The sequence below is a fragment of the Dipodomys ordii genome, unplaced genomic scaffold (assembly GCF_000151885.1).
Source record: "Dipodomys ordii isolate 6190 unplaced genomic scaffold, Dord_2.0 Scaffold36, whole genome shotgun sequence".
Classification (NCBI taxonomy): domain Eukaryota; kingdom Metazoa; phylum Chordata; class Mammalia; order Rodentia; family Heteromyidae; genus Dipodomys; species Dipodomys ordii.
Genome location: NW_012267252.1, coordinates 13,678,365 through 13,697,363, shown reverse-complemented (window position 1 = coordinate 13,697,363; position 18,999 = coordinate 13,678,365). Strand labels below are relative to the sequence as shown.

Below are 18,999 nucleotides of genomic sequence, written 5' to 3'. Positions count from 1 at the left end.
TTTCCTGAAAGGAGCCATGAGATCAAGAACGTTTCTGAAGGTTGAGAAGTCAGGGGGGAGGAAAGGAGGAAGAGACAAATTGGGAGAAGAAACTGAATCCTTCAATGAATGATTAGTCTTGGGCCAGTGGCTCACATCTATAATCCTAGCTACTCAGGAGGCTGAGTTCTGAGGATCATATAGTTTGAAGCCAGCCTGTGCTCAAGATTCTTCTCTCCAATTAACCACTAAAAACTAGAAGTGGGGGTGTGGTTCAAGTGGTAGAATATTAGTCTTGAGTGGAAAATGCTAAGAAAGATCAAAAGGCCCTGAGTTCAGGCCAAGTACCAGCACTACATACATACATACATACATACATACATGCATGCATGCATGCATACAGACAGACAAGACAGACATACATACTAGGTTAAAGGGGGAGAGAAAAGGAGATTTTAAAAGGAGGTATTGACGCTTTGATAATTAAAGCCCCAGACCCTTAAAATCTGTGAGCTCATCACAGAGCTTGCTAGAGTCTGCCACACTTAAGACTTCAGACTTCCCAAATAAGGAAGGTAAAAACCTCACCTTGCCATGACTTTCTCTAAGGATAGACACAGCCAGGGCTCCCCACAAGCAGCCTCCACTTCACCTTCTTATAGTAGGCCACAGCCAGCCCCCAGGTGGAGCCACGCAGCCGGACCAGCTGTTCTGGGTAGCACCGCTGCCTTGGGACACAGCCTGTCTCTTTCCAACAATCAATCCTCTTCCCTATGTATTTTGGGTACCCCGTGATTATATAATGTACCAATTTATGCTTCCACATCTAGAAATGCAGTCTTCTGGGAAAAACATGTTCTTTTCAGTGTGGCCGGGGAGTTTTTGCCATAGCTTGTAATTTTGGCGAAGGAAGTGACTTCCTGTCTGACAGGAAGCAGGAGCCAAAGCTCACTTCAGCAGCCTGCCCTGTAAAAGCTTCTGGTTTCAAAATTGGACTGCAGAGAAAGCCTCAAGTTCCCCGAAAGAAGACTGTCCTTTATCAGGGAGTCAGAGCCCAAGGCTTCCAAGATCATCAACCCATCCCCTGACCCCTATTTATTAAAAAGAGTTTATCTAACAAGCAACCCAAGTTCACCCAGAAGAAGGGAGCCTGCTGTCTGCTCCTGAAACAACACAGCCTTTTTAAAGCTTCTGAGGGCATAATTACTAGTTGAGTTTTGAACTTTGCCCAGATAAAGGCTGATACAGCCAGCCGTGCTATTTGTTTCTCTAATCAACTAAGTTCAAGTGTGAATAGAACTCTGAGCCTCCAATCTTCTCCAAGACAAAGTTACTTTTCCTCATTCCTTTAGCAACTTGGGAGGAATCTGAATTTTACACTTAGGAGTTCAGAATTGTTTTGTTGTTTAAAAAAACCTAAACACTTGATTTTTATCCTACTTGAGGTATTTTTAAAAAATTAAGAGCTCATAAAGTTAAAATTGGAATAGTGACAGGAAATCAAGCTTCTTTTGCTTAATCCAAGAGTCCCACCCCCTCAAAGGGGGAAGGGGAAAGGAGGATGAGGCACTTCTAAATAGCACTCTTTCAAAATTCACTATGCAACTAACTTTTAACGTTAAACACCCAAAATTGTAAAGAAAGTCCTTACACACACACCGCAGAAATACGGCATTGAATGACAGACCACTTAGAGGAGAAAACAATCTACATATTTCTTACCACTTACTGACAAGTTTAATAGTTCCTAAATTAAAAAATGAGGGTGGGTGGGAGGGGGTTCTTCTATTTTTCTTCTCCAAGCAATTGCTCAGCCAGCTTGGGAAGTAAACAGTTAATATTCCTCTCTCCCCTGCTGCCTAGAAAAGCAGGCGGAACAATTGAGACATTGTCCAGCAAACAAGACTCCCAGGGACTGACATTTTTGTTTATGTCCCAGTTCTCAGACTGTCAATTTCCACTAGGCACGTTAAAGCCTGACCCACACCAACACAGTCCGGGGCCCTGAGCTGAAAGGGCTCCGCTTCATTTATTTTATTAAAGATTCAGTGTCTGTTTTTGATTCCAAACTCCAACTTCTCTACCCTACCCGCCCCCTCTTGCCTTTTCCCCAGAAAGTTGCCTCCCAACTTTGAGACAGTGTTGCAATTTCTTGTTAGAATGGGTTGCCAAGAAAAGTAACAAAATATTTTTGAATACCAGTGTTTTTGCATGGTTTGGCCAAAAATCTCTCCCCCGCCCCCTTCCTGGTGGTAGGGAGGAGGCCTTGAAAACAGTGGTCTTAGGCAGTCTTGAAAATCAGTCTGCTCACAAGGCACAGATAAGTCGATATCTACAAGTGACCTCCTGTCCCTGAGTCCAGTGCAAGAAAAAACACCTTTTCTGTAAAACCACCGATGCCACGGGAAAACCCAAACTCCAGGTTCAAAAACACAGAGGATACATCAATATTTTCCTCCCCACCCATGCCACACTGCCTGACGCATGGCTGGGGCCATAGCCTCAAAGCTCCTCTGGCCCATCCTGTTTCCCTGGGCCTTCCCATCCCGACCTCCATGCTTGCGGTGCCCAGGGGTGGTGGCAGGGGTGCTTTCGCAAGTTTAGGGCCAGATCTGACACTTTATCTCAGTGAACTGCGCCAGCAGCAGTCAGCCTGGCTTCCTGTTTGCGAAGCGGGTATGGCTTTCGGGGATCCCACCCTACACAGCAGCTCTGGAATGCCGGGGCAGGATGGCATCACCCAGGGCCCCTGAGAGATGTGCAGCCACATTCCACTGCTGCTGCAGCTGCTGCCCCCCCCATCAAACCCCCCCCCCCCTCGTCACTCTGCTGAAGTCTCTTGCCTAGGAGACTAAGCCCACCTAGCTGTATGAAGGTACTATGTCCAAAATCCATGCATGTGTACACACACACACACACACACACACACACACACACAGAATCCCATACCCAAAACCTGGAACTGTCCCAGGGAACAGGACTCTTGGGAAATTGAAATCCACCCTCTACTCAAATTCGAACAAAACAGCCCCTTCATTGATAAAGTAGAAGCCAGAGAAGGAGCCTCAAGTGGCCCCTCCCTCCTGCTTCATGCAAAGTCCTAAAGACATGGCAGTGTGTGTGCCTGGAGCCCTTACCAGAAACGCTGTGTGTGTGAAGCCACATTTTCCAGCTTACCATCTACACCTTTCTCCTCCTCACCCACTCTCAAGCCAGCATTTGGCCATCTTCCCATTGCGCCTCTTTGTGCAGGGCTGAGGGTCCCACCCCCTTTCATCCACTTCTAAAGGACCTCTTCAGACCCTTTCAAAGTCCGTCGTCCCCCCCAGCTCCGGGTCATCAGACTGAAATAAATGGCGACACTTTTATGGCATATTTGAATGTAACAAGCCATTCTCTCCCGCTTCCTTGGAGGAAGCCCTATTGGGCAGTCACAAGTTATTACTGAACCAAGGCTGAAAGACAGTCCCAAGGGCCGAAGGTGAGACTGCCTGGAACATTTACAGCCCCTACCTTCTTCCCCTTTTGAAGGCCCTTAATGAACCAGTAGAGGGCACATGGGGACATTAACACCTTCCTCCCGGAAGTTTCCTTGGGCCCCACAGGTGCCTGTCTAGGTGAGCGTTGAAGATCTGCCACCTCCTGCCATTTACAGATCAACTTAGGCCCTGGCTCCTCAAGGTACCCCTTGAACCCCACTTCAAATCGTCCCTCCCTCCATTCCCCCAGAAAAAGGTTCCTCCGTTACTTCCTACAGGCTCCTATCACCTTCTGAAACTGTCTTGCCAATCCTGAAAGCAAACACAGGAAGTTAAGAGATCGGTGACCACTCCAATATACTGTCCACATCTGACCTACGAACAAACCGTCTCCGGCCTCTCTGCGCCTGTTTACTCATTTGTGAAATGGTAGTGATAAAACATTTAAATTCCAAACATCATAAGGCTTCAGCTACCCTACATAGAGTTCCTTTTCTATTTATTAATCCCTCTGTTCACACACACACACATTATTTTTCTCTGCTTACTGGTTTTGATCTCTGTACCCTCTCCTCTTCCTTCTCCATCTCTAATAGAATGGAAGTCTCAGAATATTTTCTGGCCCCCTGTCAGGCTACATTGTACTTCTTACAGGTAATGTGACTATTTGCTGGGAGGGTAAAAGGAAAGAAGATCAAGACAATCATTAGTAATCTCTCTAATGACCAATACTTCTCACAATAGAGAAAAAAAGATAGATACTGGCTATGAACAAGCCAGCTGAGGGACAATACTTGGAGCAGAAGCTATTGGAGACCTGGGAGCTATGTTTCCACACATTTCCTGGAGGGGACAGCATCTGGGATGCTGGAGACCAGATCCCGGGTAGCAGCTTTCAGACCTCCATCACCTGCCCACTAGGCATCCCCTCCTGGCCTGCCCATCCAAAGTATGACGAGACTTTTCCAAGTGGCAAATGAATCATGTCAGACCAAAAACCATTTTAAAAGCATACTTTAGGGGTGGGGGGGGGGAATAAAAAGAACATGCTACAGCACTTTTCATTTATTAATTATGCTATGGATTAGGGATCAAAGTGGTAGAAATCTCAGAGTACTTGAAATAAATGGCTTTTGTGGTTCCCTAAATCCTTGGAGTCCCCTGGAATGTAATTCCTTAGGCAAAAGCAGCTTTCCCCAGACTTCCTGCCTCCCCTCCACTAACACAGGGGCGAGGCTGATTACCCTCCACCAACACAGGGGCGAGGCTGATTACTCAGCATCAGACCTGCGTGCTACAATTACTAGGGCCTTAACATTTTACTTACCGGAAACATGAAACTCTTCCTTCTGAACTGGCCTCCGAAGGAGAGATTTTTAGCTTTCACCTCGGAATCTCAAAATCAAGTCCTTCTTTCTCCTTCCTGTCCTTCACCCTCATCCCTCCTTCCTTACAGTTTTGAAAACTTAATAGAAAGATGTCAACACTCAATGCCCAAGTCACTTTCAAGAAGGTAGTAGGGTGTGGTATATTAAAGTGGATCAAATCTGTAGATAAAAAAGACCCAGATTTGAACTCAGGCTCTGCCACACTTGCCTCATAAATTATCTAATTTGTGTAGCTTCTGGTTTTCTTATTTCTAAATGAGGGTAGAAATCACTGGCTTCAAGAAGAACTGTTGAAAAAACTGATGAAAATAAACACTGAAAATGTCTATCTCCAGGCTTAATACAGAGGGCTATGGGGGAAAAGGGGAGGGGGGGTATCCGTCAATACATGACAAACTGATTTACTGTCCCTGCATGCCCCAATTTTCCAGTTAGCCTGTGCATCCAATGTTTGGGCTGATCCTACTCCAAGTACGTTGTTTGAAAAGATTTTTAAATACTACCTTAAAAATCAAACTCCTGGTTTAAATACCTACCAAAGAAAACTTATGTCTACAGGTGTAATTATTCAATAGCAGGTGTCCAATCAAAATTAAGCATTCCTACACCTGCTCCCAGAATCCAGAGCTACTGAGGAAACGCAAAATGAAAGCATAGAGGGAAATATTGATGACTTTGAAGGTATTAAAATATAAACTCCATTACTTAAAACCCCATCAAAGTAAAGCTTATAACTACCACTGACTGGGAGAAAATATTTCCAACACTTATACCTCTGTCTTCTACTTATGTAAAGAGCTCCCATAAATCAACAAGGGAAAACTATCTGATTTGTTAAAAATAAAGGCTTAAATCAGGCAAGTCACTGAGGAGACAATTAAAACATAACAAAATGTTCAAACTCACAAATCAAAGCAATGCAATTTGGGTAAGATGCTGTGGAAACACCCATGAAATTAGCAAAGTCTGACAGGAGTGTTAAAAGATGGGTACAATTGTAGAGCGTTGTACACGTTGGTAATACTAATTGACCCACTGCCCTGGAGAGCTTAACAATATCACTGAGAACCAAACCAAACTTACTGTAAGTCCTCCCAATTCCTCTACTCTAGTACAAACCTGAGAAACTCTTACATGAATGTCGATACACACCTGGCCTGGGGTGGCTACTGTAGCATAATTGGTGATCTTAAAAACTATAAGCAACCTAAATAGCTGTCACTACAAAACTGGAAAACTGTGGTAGAGCCTTACAAAGGAATACTATCTGGCGATTAAGTGGGTGAACTGAATTTAAATGTACAACACGAATAAAATTCAAACAACATTGAAGCAGTACATAGTAAGCTATAAAAATATTATATGAGCTGGGAACCAATGGCTCATGGCTATAATTCTACTACTCAGGAGGCTGAGATCTGAGATCACAGTTCGAAGCCAGCCCAGGCAAGAAAGTCCATGAGACTCTTATCTCCAATTAACCACCAGAAAACCAAAAGTGGTGTTGTGGCTCAAAGTGGCAGAGTGCTAGCCCTGTATTGTATATATGTTTATCTGAATTAGGGAAGGGAAGGGGAACAACAAAATGGTGAGACAAAGGACAAAGGGGGAACCAATACAACAATGATACTCACAAGACGCTATGTTGGAAATAATCTGTACAACTTTGCGGGGGGAGGGAGAGAAGAGGGAGAAAAATGAGGGAGAGAGTGACAAATTTGACAAGAAATGTACTTACTACCTTACTTATATAACTGTAACCTCTCTGTACATCACCTTGACAATAAAATTAAAGTTAAAAAAAAATTTTAAGCTTAGGAACATGACCCAGGCCCTGAATTCAAGCCCCATGACTTCATATTTCTATCTATAGATATAGAGATAGATAGATAGATAGATAGATAGATAGATAGATAGATAGATAGATAGATAGATAGATAGAACCACTGAAAGTTGTAAACCACTGACATTAATTATAATGCATCAGAGATTCCTGCACACAGGACCTCCACAGATGACATATACATCTATAAAAATCTGAAGTTAGAAGGAACCAATTTTGACACACGAATGGCTCAGAAGGAATGATGACAGGCCAAGGAGAGGCTAAAGGTCTGACTTTCTTCTTTTCAACACAGGGACATTACTGTGATTTTTGGGTGGCGAGTGTGTGAATATATTTGTTGTACTATCCTTGCACCTTTTCTGTGTTGTTTGTTTAAAATTTAAGAGCTAAAGAATAATCATTCTTGCCAGTGTGCAAAAATACACACACACACACACACACACACACACACACAGAATCCTACCAAAAACCTCTGTCATTCAAGCTGCCAAGGATAGACACTCTAAGGGGGACTGCCAGGCAAGTTAGAAACTTCAAGTACTTAGCAAGACCCAAATCTATACAAAAGATAGGCCCAGAGAGTGTGTTTTCACTCCACTACATGGTTGACCATCTGAGAAAAATACTCAGCAAAAACTGCTGTCTATTGGGACTTACCAAAATGACTTGTAATTTACCCATAAGCTTGCAGACAACAGGCCAGGGGAGCAGACAGGGAGGGGTAACATGGGATGAATGGAAGCCTGGATGGGAATGGCCCTCACTGGTTCTTTTCATTTTTTTCCTAGGAACCCACAGAGCCTCACATCTTCAACAAGAACTGATAGTGGGGCTGGAGTCCTGAGGTAGCCCAGAAATATGCCCCAAACTGCCTGGGCATGCTATCAATATTGTTGGCAACATGTCAGGTAATGTTGACACACACACACACACACACACACACACACACACACCACACACACACACACACCACTCTGGATTCTGACTCCCCAAGCTCAAATTCCAGTGGTGTGACCTTGTGTACACCGTCCTCCCCCAATTAAGCAGTGACTTCCGTGTGCATAAAACACGAGTAACTACAGCAAAGTGTAGTGAGGTTTGAACCTGACAATTACATTTAAAAAGCACAATCAGGTACTCAGTGAACAGCCTGTATTATCATGTCCTTGAACTCAGATCTCTCTGAGCGTCCCTGCATCTCTTTAACTATGAAAAGGAGGGCTTGGTACCAGATCTTTCAACAGGTAAATTTTGAGATGAAATCTAATATTGAAAAGAAAAAAAAAAATCCAGCAGGGTGCAGGTGGCTCATGCCTGTAATCCTAGCAACTGAGGATCAAGGTTTAAAGCCAGCCCAGGCAGGAAAGTCTGTGAGACACATACCTCCAATTAACCAATAATGATGATGATGATGATGATGATGATGATGATAATAATAAAGCAGAAGTGGAACTGTGGCTCAAGGGGTAGAGCTCTAGCCTTGAGTGAAAAAACAAAGGACAATGTCCAGGCCCTGAGTTCTAGCCCCAGTACCACCACAGAAATGAAGGGAGGGAGGGAGGGAGGGAGGGAGGCTCTGATCTTCAACCAGAACTCTTAGAATAAGGGCACAGAAAGAAAAAAAAAATCCGCAAGCCCTTTATTTTGGCTTCTGTTTGAACCTCTGGTCCTGTTGGGCTGAGCCATACCCTTGTTTCAAATCCTGTGGGTCCTCTTTGCCAAATGAAAATCTGTGGGAGAAACTGACACAGGCATCAAGACACCAGAGCACTTCGCCAAGCCCCACCCTACTGCTGGCCTCTGAGTGTGGCACTGGCCGCCCCAGCCCCGCTCCCTGCCTCTCCTGGAGAAATGTATTCTGATTATTCATTCCACACAGACATGCAACATGCAGTAGCTCACCATAAGTCCTTACTGCCTCTCCACGGTTTAGATTTTTTTTAAATAAATTATGTCCTGAAACTTAACAATGACATTCTTGGCATGAGATCTGTAATGTATCTTGCATTAGGCTCAGAGTGTGCTAAATGAATCAGAAGGAGAGTCAGCACGTGTGTACCAAACAAAGAAATAGATATGTATAGTTTGGTGTGTATGCCAAGATGGGGGAGAAAACCTGCCCTTCCAAATGAAGTACTCAGGTAACGTTCAAGTCATTGCTCTCTTTAGGAATACAGTGATATTTTTAATATGACATCGGACAGAAAGCATGTAACTAAGATTTAATTACTGTCAGAAATGTATGACTGGACACTGGGAGCATTCAAGGTATGGGCTGCAAGTATAGGCTACTTGTGGCCACAGGTCATGTCCCCAAGGCATAGCTGTCATGGAGAGCAGAAGGACCAAATTAGGGTAAATGAAGACTGCTAACCACAGCCCAACGCCTAAGCCTATGTTCATTTCTTGAGCCCTTCCATTCCAGATCCTTTCCCAACACTTAACAACTTTTTGTTTATTTTTGGTGCTCCTGCTGGAGATTGAACTCAGGGGCCAGAGCTCTTGGTTAGCTTTTTTACTCAAGGCTAGTGCTATTCTACTCGGGCCACACCTCCACCCCCAGCTTATATCTGATTAATTGGGAGATAGAGTCTCCCAATTTATCTGCCCTTACTAGCCTTGAACAGGGATCCTCAGATCTCAGCCTCCTGAATAGCTAGGATTATCATCGGAGTCCGTTTAAATAGTTTAGTTAAGATTTTCTTTGCCATACCACCTTTTCTTTGCCATACCACCAGCAGATCCAGAGGACGGCTCCATTTCTGACATTTCCCCCCAGAATGCTGGTGCCTAAAGCAGAGGTCACCGTTGTGTCCTCTCTATTGTCCCTTTATCTTCTGTTTCACCATTCATACATTCTTCCTTCATTTTTAGGGCACTGACATACATGACCTCAGAGCTCTCCCATCACATTGCTTCGGGCATGCACTGCAGCACATACTGCCAGGCCTCTGTCTAGGGATCAACATCCAACACTGCATTCAGCTCAAAGGCTTTAAAACAACAGCCTAATCCTTTCACACTTGCAGGTGACCTTTTCATACGCAATATGTGCTTTAATGCCAAGTGGAGAGAACCTTCATCAAAGAGTAAAGTTGGACAAATAAGTCAAACAGAAATAGCTAGCCACAGTATAGGCAGTTTGCCACCAACTATCCATGACAAGAAAACAATGCTTCTAAAATGATACAAAGAAGCATTCCCAAGGCACAAAACCCAGAGCTTTCGGGGCAAAGATGAGTATGCTAAGTGGGAGCCAGAGAGACTAAAAATATGAAAACAGGAATTTTATGAAAATACCTAAAGCTCATTTTCAAAATTCCCCATGACCACAGAAGCAAATCATGGAAACTCTTTTTTATTTATTTATTTTTTTCCAGCACAAGCCTCCCTTCACAGACCGTCTGTGGGAGAAGACTGGTTACAAGACGCATGTCTTCAACTCAGCCTTGAGCCCATCAACCAGTCTTAAAGAGGGCAGGTGTGTTTTCCCACAGACCTATTTCCATAATGGTAGAAGAACTGGTTCATGCTCTAGTTCTGAGAAAGTTGAAAATTCACAAGAAAAAACAACTCCTTTTTGTATTATAAGGCCAACATTTGGATGACTATATTAGTTAGAACTCCTTTGGTTGTAAGTAACAGAGAACCACTTCCAACTCGTTAAGGTATTGACTCTTGACCAGAGCTGGCTACATACATAGAATTAAAAGGTGCCATCAAGTCATTGACCAAATCCATTTTAGTCCCCTGCAAATGAGGGCCCTTCATTGAAGAATGAGGGACATGTGCTCATAAGGGTTAGTGTGCACCATGCATGCGTGCAGATGAAAGTGACGCCAAAACACAATTGTAGACTCTACATAAATTTAGATCACATGCCTGTCCCTCACCCAGTCAGTCATATGAACAGCAGCACCAAATGACAAAGGAAAAGGGTGGTCTGCTATAGTGAGGGGATGGAGGGGCGCTTATCAAGAAGAAACCTGGTGAAAGATGGCTGTCACCCACAGTCTATTTTCAATGGCTGATTTCTTTGGCTGGAAGGATAATAACGAGTGTTACTAATCTGGCTATACCAACCAATAGCTTTGCTGAAATAGGATGGAAAGGGGACTGAGGGAGAATAAAGCAAAGAAATTTGGCTATATTTTCAAAGGGTTAGAGTCCCAACAGTTCACTCAGAATCTCCCACTGTGACTCTAAGTTGGGCCTACCTTTAGGAGGTATAGAAAGAGGAGGAGTCAGAGTGAGCCAGTGACAGTGTTGGTAAGGGGCCCCATGGGCCACGTGGTTTCTAGGGACCAGAGGATGAATCAGTCCCAAGGCTGTGCTATAGGGTTCCTTCCATGCTCTCTTCTTTCTCTGGACTGTTGAAAGGTTTTCTATGTTCCTCATCCAGGCACCTGGGTAACAGGTAGACCCAGAAACATGTAACTGTTGCCCATGGAGTAAAGAAGACAAGAGGCCTTCACCCCACTACACTTGGACCCATGCTGAACCCCATCTCACTCATGCCTATTCAACAGCCTCAATGACACACCTTACCACTGCCCAGATCTACCCACTACATGTGCTAGGACTGGAAAACAGATTGCATCACACCCTCTAAGAGATGTGCAGGAGCCTTGTAGCAGAACACACACACACACACACACACAGAGTAAACCTCCCGAGCCAGGTAGGGCTCAGATAATAGACCACTGAAGACATCTGGGTCCTGCTCAGGGTAAAGTGACCAAGACCTTGGCAACATCCTCACCCAGCCTACATAAGCTCTAGCCAACACAAAGCTCTATGAGAATGGACAGGGTCTCCATGTAACTGACCTGGGTGTTCTCCACTCTGAGCCCTGGAATCTCAGAGTCCACTTTTCAATCAGGTGACCAGATTGAAAATCAGTTCACAGCTGCTCTGGGCCTCTTATAAGACTTAAAAGGTATGTCTATGAAAGGATCCATCCAAGGTTTCCAAAGACCATCTCTATTGTGGAATGATCTGTAAAGATCAAACGGTAGCTGGCAGTTACTTACAAAGATGTAGGAATCAAGGAGATCAACTAAGATGTCAAACTACATCCAAGTGGGAGACAAAGGCAGACTGGACTCTAGTGGTAATGGGGGTGAGAGGTGTGAAAGGTCATATTCCATATACACATGGAAAGGAGAGAGGCCACAGTAAGCAATGAACTACAAGCCTACATGATGGGCTAATCAACTGAAGGAGAATGTGAGAAGAAAAGGGAATCATGAATGTAATCCAAGATTGGATACAACAGCAACTGGTAATACTGTCCATCTTCCTGAATATGGAAGACATGGGAAGTAACAGGTTTAGAGGTAAGCTGGAAGTCTGATTCTGGACATGCTAATTTTCCCATCTGTTTGATGGGCAGATAGTGACTGACCTAGGACACCAGTATTTGGTAGTTGACAGGAGCATGGTTCTTGTTTGGGGATTCCTTAGGCAACTCAGGGTATTTCAACATGAATAAGACCAACCGCTACATAACAATGCACTTCTCTATATAGAACCCTACTGATCTCTCCCTTCCTTAGTTCCCAATAAACTCTAAAAGACAAGTCTAAAGTCCAGCTGTTTCTTCTCCTTATTATTTTCTTTCTATATTAATGTACTAAAGGGGATGAAAATTTCACCTGTAAATGCAGGTCAAGCAAAATATAATAATCATTAGCGTGAGTGAAACAGAACCATTTCCCGTCATCAATGATCAAGGCTTGCATTTCCCAACTGGGCACACTCTTAAACCACGACTGGAAAGAGCCAGGAGCTGCCCAGCCTGACTTGCTGGCATTTTGTGTAACCATGTTCCACACATAAATGCTGCTGCAACCATTAGACACGCTCCGCTGTGAGCTGGAATGTAGACGTGTGGATTATCAAGTTACTGGCAAACCACACACAATGTCATAACCCCAAACTATATTTCTCCCCCAAACATGCCACCACATCAGGTAGAAAGTAGACGTGTGGAAACACTCATGCCAAACAAGACACTTGTGATGCTCCATAGTTAGGATATAATCACACTCGTGGCGCATTAAATCACCAAAGGGTCCCTTGCCAAAAACGGGTTTTCTGCTTAATTAAGGAAGCACCACACAGTGGAAAGGGAGAAAACCACATGCCAAGAAAGCAACCAACTGGGCTCCCTTGGCTTCAAGAAACTTGCAATCTGGTTAAGAGAAATAAGCAAGCCCCAGAGACAGAGTTAGTCAGCAAAGACAAGAAATGACAAGCAGGATGGAATGGGTGCCAGAAGAACACTTTTGTTTTATTTACAGGAAAGATAAACATAGGCCAAACCATAAGTTTAGCTCTAAGTAGATCCATGTTAATTTAAAACAGGCTCCTATGCTTGGTAAACACAGCAGGTGCTGAAACAAAAACAATTTCCAAAGAAAGTTCCAAGCTAGTCCCCTAGGCAGGGAAGAGCTCAGCCAGTGGAGCAGCCCAGAAAGGGCTCCAAGGCCCAGCACCATGTAGATGGAGTGATAAAGAGATTCATTTGCATTGCAAGCCCCAGAGCTTCCTTGAACCTATTTTAGGAGAGAACTCCCTGCCCTGACCCCCCCCACCCCTGTAATCTTATTAAACAAATATCAGGTAAGGCCAGCCAGGAGCTGCCAAACAGCCAGGAGCTCCCCCAAACACAAGATCCAGCATTGAGAAATAGCCCTGAGCCAGTGCAGGGCTACCAGCCTTCCCTCCATTTCCTGGGGGCTCATCTTAAGACATGGGATCATCTTAAGATGATCATCTTAAGACATGGCATCTCTGAATTGTAGGTGTGTTTGCCCAGAAACCCAATGGAGGACCATACACCTCATCAACTCCCCCAGAGCACCAAATAAATAATGTCTCTGCCCAATAAGACGACACAAAGAGAAAGGACCACGTAGGGTGGCATATTCCTATAATCTCAGAACTCAGGAGGCTGGGGCAGGGGGATCTGACAGTTCCTCCTGTTCAAGGACAAGTTGGGCTATACCATGCAAGACTGGAGATTGGAAGGAAGGGGGAAGAGGGGGGAGGAGAAGGGAATAGGAAGTATTAAGCATATTCTGAGGCTTAAGGTGCACCAAAAGCACATGTTACGCGGTGGGCTTTCTAAGATAAGTCCTAGCATGGACCCTGACTTTAAAATCTACATGTGAACTAGGCAACAAGCCCTCTGATTGCCTTTCTAGAAGCCAAAAGATCTTGGGGAGGCAAGTCTGGGTCTCTGTTCTAGGGCAGGATGAGAAAAAGGCTTATCTCTCCAAAGAAACAAGAAGATATTAAGACCACTGTGGTCTTACTAAGTCTAATTCTCACAAATTGAAACCTTTGGGGGAAATAAATTGTGGCTATGTATCAAAATAACAACTTTTTTTTTAACTCTGGTCTCCTTTACCATTCTTCCTTAAGAATCTATCCCAGGAGAAAGGGGAAACAAAGACTAATACATGAAGCAGAGATAATCATCTGAGGATTATCCAAAACCAAAATGACAATATAAAGATTTAGCAATACAACACTAAGTAAATTGGGGTATAATCATATTATGTATTGTTATGTGGTCTTTAAAAGAATTTTAATGGCATGGGATGTACTTATCAACTACAGTGGTTTTTGCTTTTTTAAAATAAATACTATGCTGGAAATACTGAAAATTGCTATGAGCTCAAGAATGCTAAAAAACAAATATAAATATTAATGTATTTAGAAAAAACCCACAAGAAAATATATCAAATTACTCATAATGTGACCTCTGAGTGGTGAGTTATAGTCTATTTTCCAAATTGCCTATACTAAACATAAGGTTTATGAATGAAGAAACCCCTATATCCATTTAAAAATTAATTTCACTTAACTTTAGGGATAGAATGTTTGAGTCAAAAATGAGCCATCCCTGTCAGGCACTGGTGGCTCACGCTATAATCCTATTTACTTAGGAAGCTGAGATCTGAGGATCATGGTTGGAAGCCAGCCCAGGCAGGAAAGTCTGGGAGATACTTATCTCCAATTAACCAAGTCAGAAGTAGAGCTGTGGTTCAAGTGATAGAGTGCTAGCCTTGAGTATAAAAGCTCAGAGACATCACCTTTGAGTTCAGGCCCTAGTCTGGCACCCCCCCCCAAAAAAAAGATAATAATAATAGCCATTGCATCCTTAAATAGTTGAAGCCTATAAGTCACCAGAGATATAAATCACAGTCAAGAATAATCCCATAGAATAGACTTGGCAACAGGAGCCAGGGTTTGGGAGCAAGCACTCTGAGAGATTTCGATTCATCATAAAGGCAGAACTCAATGAAGTCCACACTGTGCCCAAAAGGAAGAGGTCTCCATCAGGACAGATCCTCCAGTTCTTCAAACATCCAAGAACAGCCGGGACATCAGTGAACTACCAAACAGTGATGAGCGAAAGGACAGCGGGCTGGGGGGAGGGGGAGGGGGAGAGATGGTGTGGGATTTTACAGCTCTGCAAATGTGGCTCTAATCTGAAAGGCACACCACAGTGGTTGCACAATCCTTCTTGACAGTATTTCTACTGCACTAGTGGTCAGCTCCACACCAGGAAGCCAGCCCTCAAGCACTGCAGAGTTTCTTCGAAAAGAAAAGGATGCTTTCGACTTTTGACCCTAGATTCTACTATCCTATCCCAGGGTCTACTGTGGAGTTTAAACCACATACTTTCTGGAAAGCACTTTGATTCTGGTCATATGGAAGCCTAAGGGTTCTTCGTGTTAGCTACATCTAGCTCTCCTTCGAAAAATAACAGTGCTCAGAGGCTTGCTTTATACCTTAGACAAAATAGACTGCCCTCACCACAGCCTGGTCTATGAAATAGGAAAGTTCTTATTCAGCTGCTGCCAGAAAACATACAGCAAGTATTCTAGAAATTCCAGCTGAGTCCCAGATAAGTGGATTGAATCGATACAGTCAATGAATGAAGAAAGGAATAAAGCAGAGTACTCACATTAAGAAGTAGAGAGAAAGCCGGGCGCTGGTGGCTCACGCCTGTAATCCTAGCTACTCAGGAGGCTGAGATCTGAGGATCGCGGTTCAAAGCCAGCCCGGGCAGGAGAGACCATGAGACTCCTATCTCCAATAAAAACCACCAGAAAACCGGAAGTGGCGCTGGAGCTCAAGTGGTAGAGCGCTCGCCTTGAGCTGAAGAGCTGAAGGACAGCGCCCAGGCCCAGAGTTCAAGCCCCACGACCGAAAAAAAAAAAAAGAAGTAGAGAGAAAGCTGGGCGCTAGTGGCTCACGCCTTCAATCCTAGCTACTCAGGAGGCTGAGATCTGAGGATCATGGTTCAAAGCCAGCAGGGGCAGCAAAGTGTGTAGACTCTTACCTCCGATTAACCACCAGAAAATGGAAAGTGGAGCTGTGGCTCCAAGTGGTAAAGTACTAGCCTTGAACAAAAAAGTTCAGGCACACAGTCAAGCCCCCATGAATGACCAAAAAAAAAAAAAGGAGAGAGAGTAAATAAGTCCAGGAAGAAGCTTTTAGGCAATCAGTATAGGTCCCTACACCTGCATATCACTCAACATCCACTACCCTCAGCCATCCCTCACCTCAGCCTCAGGGTAGAACCCTCCCCTTTCCCACTAGGTACTAATGAATTCTTTGCAGTAGCCTCAAAGCTCACACTCAGAAACCAAATCCCACCCCCTTGCCTTATGTATGATGCTTTTAGCGGCTAGCGAGTTTCCTGAGCCACAGCCTCATGCAGGTAATGGGGTGATCCCCTTATTGTACACCACTGGCAGCACTAGGCATTGCTACACATACTGTACCCTAGGTGTGCACTTGCTTATCTCTTTCTCAGCCATCTCAGCAGTGTTTTAAGATGATGGTGTGCTCAGGGGCTGGGTGGCCGCTTCACCTCCTGCCTCCCACCATGCCCAGTTCCTCTTCTGCAGAAAGATGATAATGCAACACCTGCAAAATGTCCAGAACAATGCTTGGCATGTGGGAAATGCCACCACACCTGCCGGTCATTCACACCAACTGCTTGCAATATCTAGAAAGTTTTCACCACATTCACTAAATAACTGGAAGAATGATCAATAAACTCCATCATCTTAATGCAGTACACATGCAAACTCTGGAAGAAAGCAGCTCTTCCACTCCAAACCCGTGCCCCTTCGAACATTACCCACGGAGGCCCTCAATCCTCTAGCCATCTTCCTTTCTCCCTCAACACACATCTACTCCATCAGCACATTCTGTTGGTGTTTCCTTCAGATCCCCCCACATGCACCATCCCTACAAGCAGCGCTTGACACAAGCCACCAACGTCAATCCAACACCACCAGGATTAGATGTCAGATCACCATATCCCACACCTGAGCTGCTCTCCCCAACCTCTGACCACCCCACCTGACCTCCTCCTTCACTCAAAGCCAGTTCTTCCCTTTGAGACTTCCTTCTCCTTTTCCCATCTCCTATTCTCAGTCTTTCTCTTAAATGGTAGTCAATCTGGGCTGGGAAGGTGGCTCAGTGGTAAAGCGATTGCCCTGCATGCATGAAGCCCTGGGTTCGATTCCCCAGCACCACATAAGCAAAAAGAAAAAAAGCCAGAAGTGGCGGTGTGGTTCAAGTGGTAGAGCGCTCGCCTTGAGCTGAAGAGCTGAGGGACAGTGCCCAGGCCCAGAGTTCAGGCCCCACAACCGGACCCCCTCCAAAAAAAAATTCTAGTTAATACTTCACATTTAGTTTTTAATATGTATTGTTTTGACTTTTAGTTAACACATAATTCTATTAACATGTTGGGGTAGTGTGATGTTTCCTTATGTGTGTACCACATACAAGCATCAGATCAGGGTAATGGTATACCTGTCATCTCAAGCGTTAATCTTTTGTGTTGGGGGCATTCAAAGTCCTCTCCACTGGCCTTTTCCAATTGTACCTTATTACTTGCCCACTGAAAGTTCTTACTCCTTCTCCAGCTGTACCCCATTAACTGTCCCCTCTTCAATGCCATTTCACACAGAACCATCTAGGCCCATAAATCCTACCTACCAGCATAGGTCTTATTTCTCAGCACCTGTCCCACACAAGGAGGTGCTGCCATGGTTTTTGCTAGTCCTAGCATCTAACACAGAGCCTCCCAGCACACAGCAGGTCCCAGAAAACATGAAGGAAATACAATTACAAAGAAAATACCACATGCATTTACCAATAAAAAGGATGCACTCAACATAGTTCTGTTTTTTGTTTTGTTTTAATTAACGATGAATAGGCTCCCTTGAACCCTACAGAAAGAAAACTCAAAGGCACTTCAGGCCCTGAGCTTACTTGAAAATGCTCAGCACGTATGACAGATACCCGATCTGAAGTTCTACTCATGCAAGATTTCCTAAGTTGCCCGCTCTCTTTCAGCATTTAAGCAATCGCAACAAAAACATCTGCACCTCCACCAATGTCTGGCAGGCTTTCTTCCGCAGGATTCAGCCTGCTTTCTCATCCCACCCTCCAATGCTCATTACGCAACGAAACACACACGACGAAGAAACACGAGAAATCCACCCCAAGGTAAAATTCCACACTGACTTCAAAAGGAAACCCCCAAGATAAAATTGTAAAAAAAACTTTTGAAGCCTTTTGCTGGTTTGTAAGATACATACAATACCAAAATACCACCATTTTTGGTCCAGAATCTTTTTTTGCCTGGTACAAAGAAGTTAAATGAAAGTCTTTGTATAGCAAAGACACCGGGGGTGGTATCCAGGGAGCAGCTCCTAACCCATAGCTTACCGCTGCTGGAGGCGGTGGGCCCTCGGCTGGCCAGGGCACACAGAAACACCACCACTTGGCCCAATCCAGCCACTTAACCCTCATTGTGTGAGGGGAAAGCAGGAGCAAAGAATTAAAAAGATAGATCTCAAAATACCTCAAAGAAAAATGAACTAGTTGTATAATAAATTAGAAACTGGAACAGAGGCCAGATACTGACGGCTCATGCCAATAACCCTAACCACTCAGGAGGCTGAGATATGAAGATCCTGGTCAAAGACAGCCCAAGCAAGAAAGTCCATGAGACTCTTATTTTCAATTAACCACCAAAAAAAAAAAAAAAAAACACCTAGATGTGGAGATGTGGCTCAAGTGGTAAAACTTCAGCCTTGAGCTGAAGGACAGTACCAAGATTCTGACTTCAATCCCAAGTACTACATAGAAAGAAAAGGAAGAGAAAACAGAAATAGAAAAGGGGAAGGAAGGAAGGAAGGAAGGAAGGAAGGAAGGAAGGAAGGAACGAAGGAAGGAAGAGAGGGAGGGAGGGAGGGAGGGAGGG

At 44.2% G+C, this 18,999-nt stretch overlaps 1 protein-coding gene across 1 annotated transcript in view; it reads right to left on the bottom strand.

Moving 5' to 3' along the window:
• Positions 1-18,999, bottom strand: part of Tcf7l2 (transcription factor 7-like 2 (T-cell specific, HMG-box)) — a 197,115-nt gene that overhangs the window by 100,895 nt on the left and 77,221 nt on the right. The gene's annotated exons all lie outside the window — the stretch shown is intronic.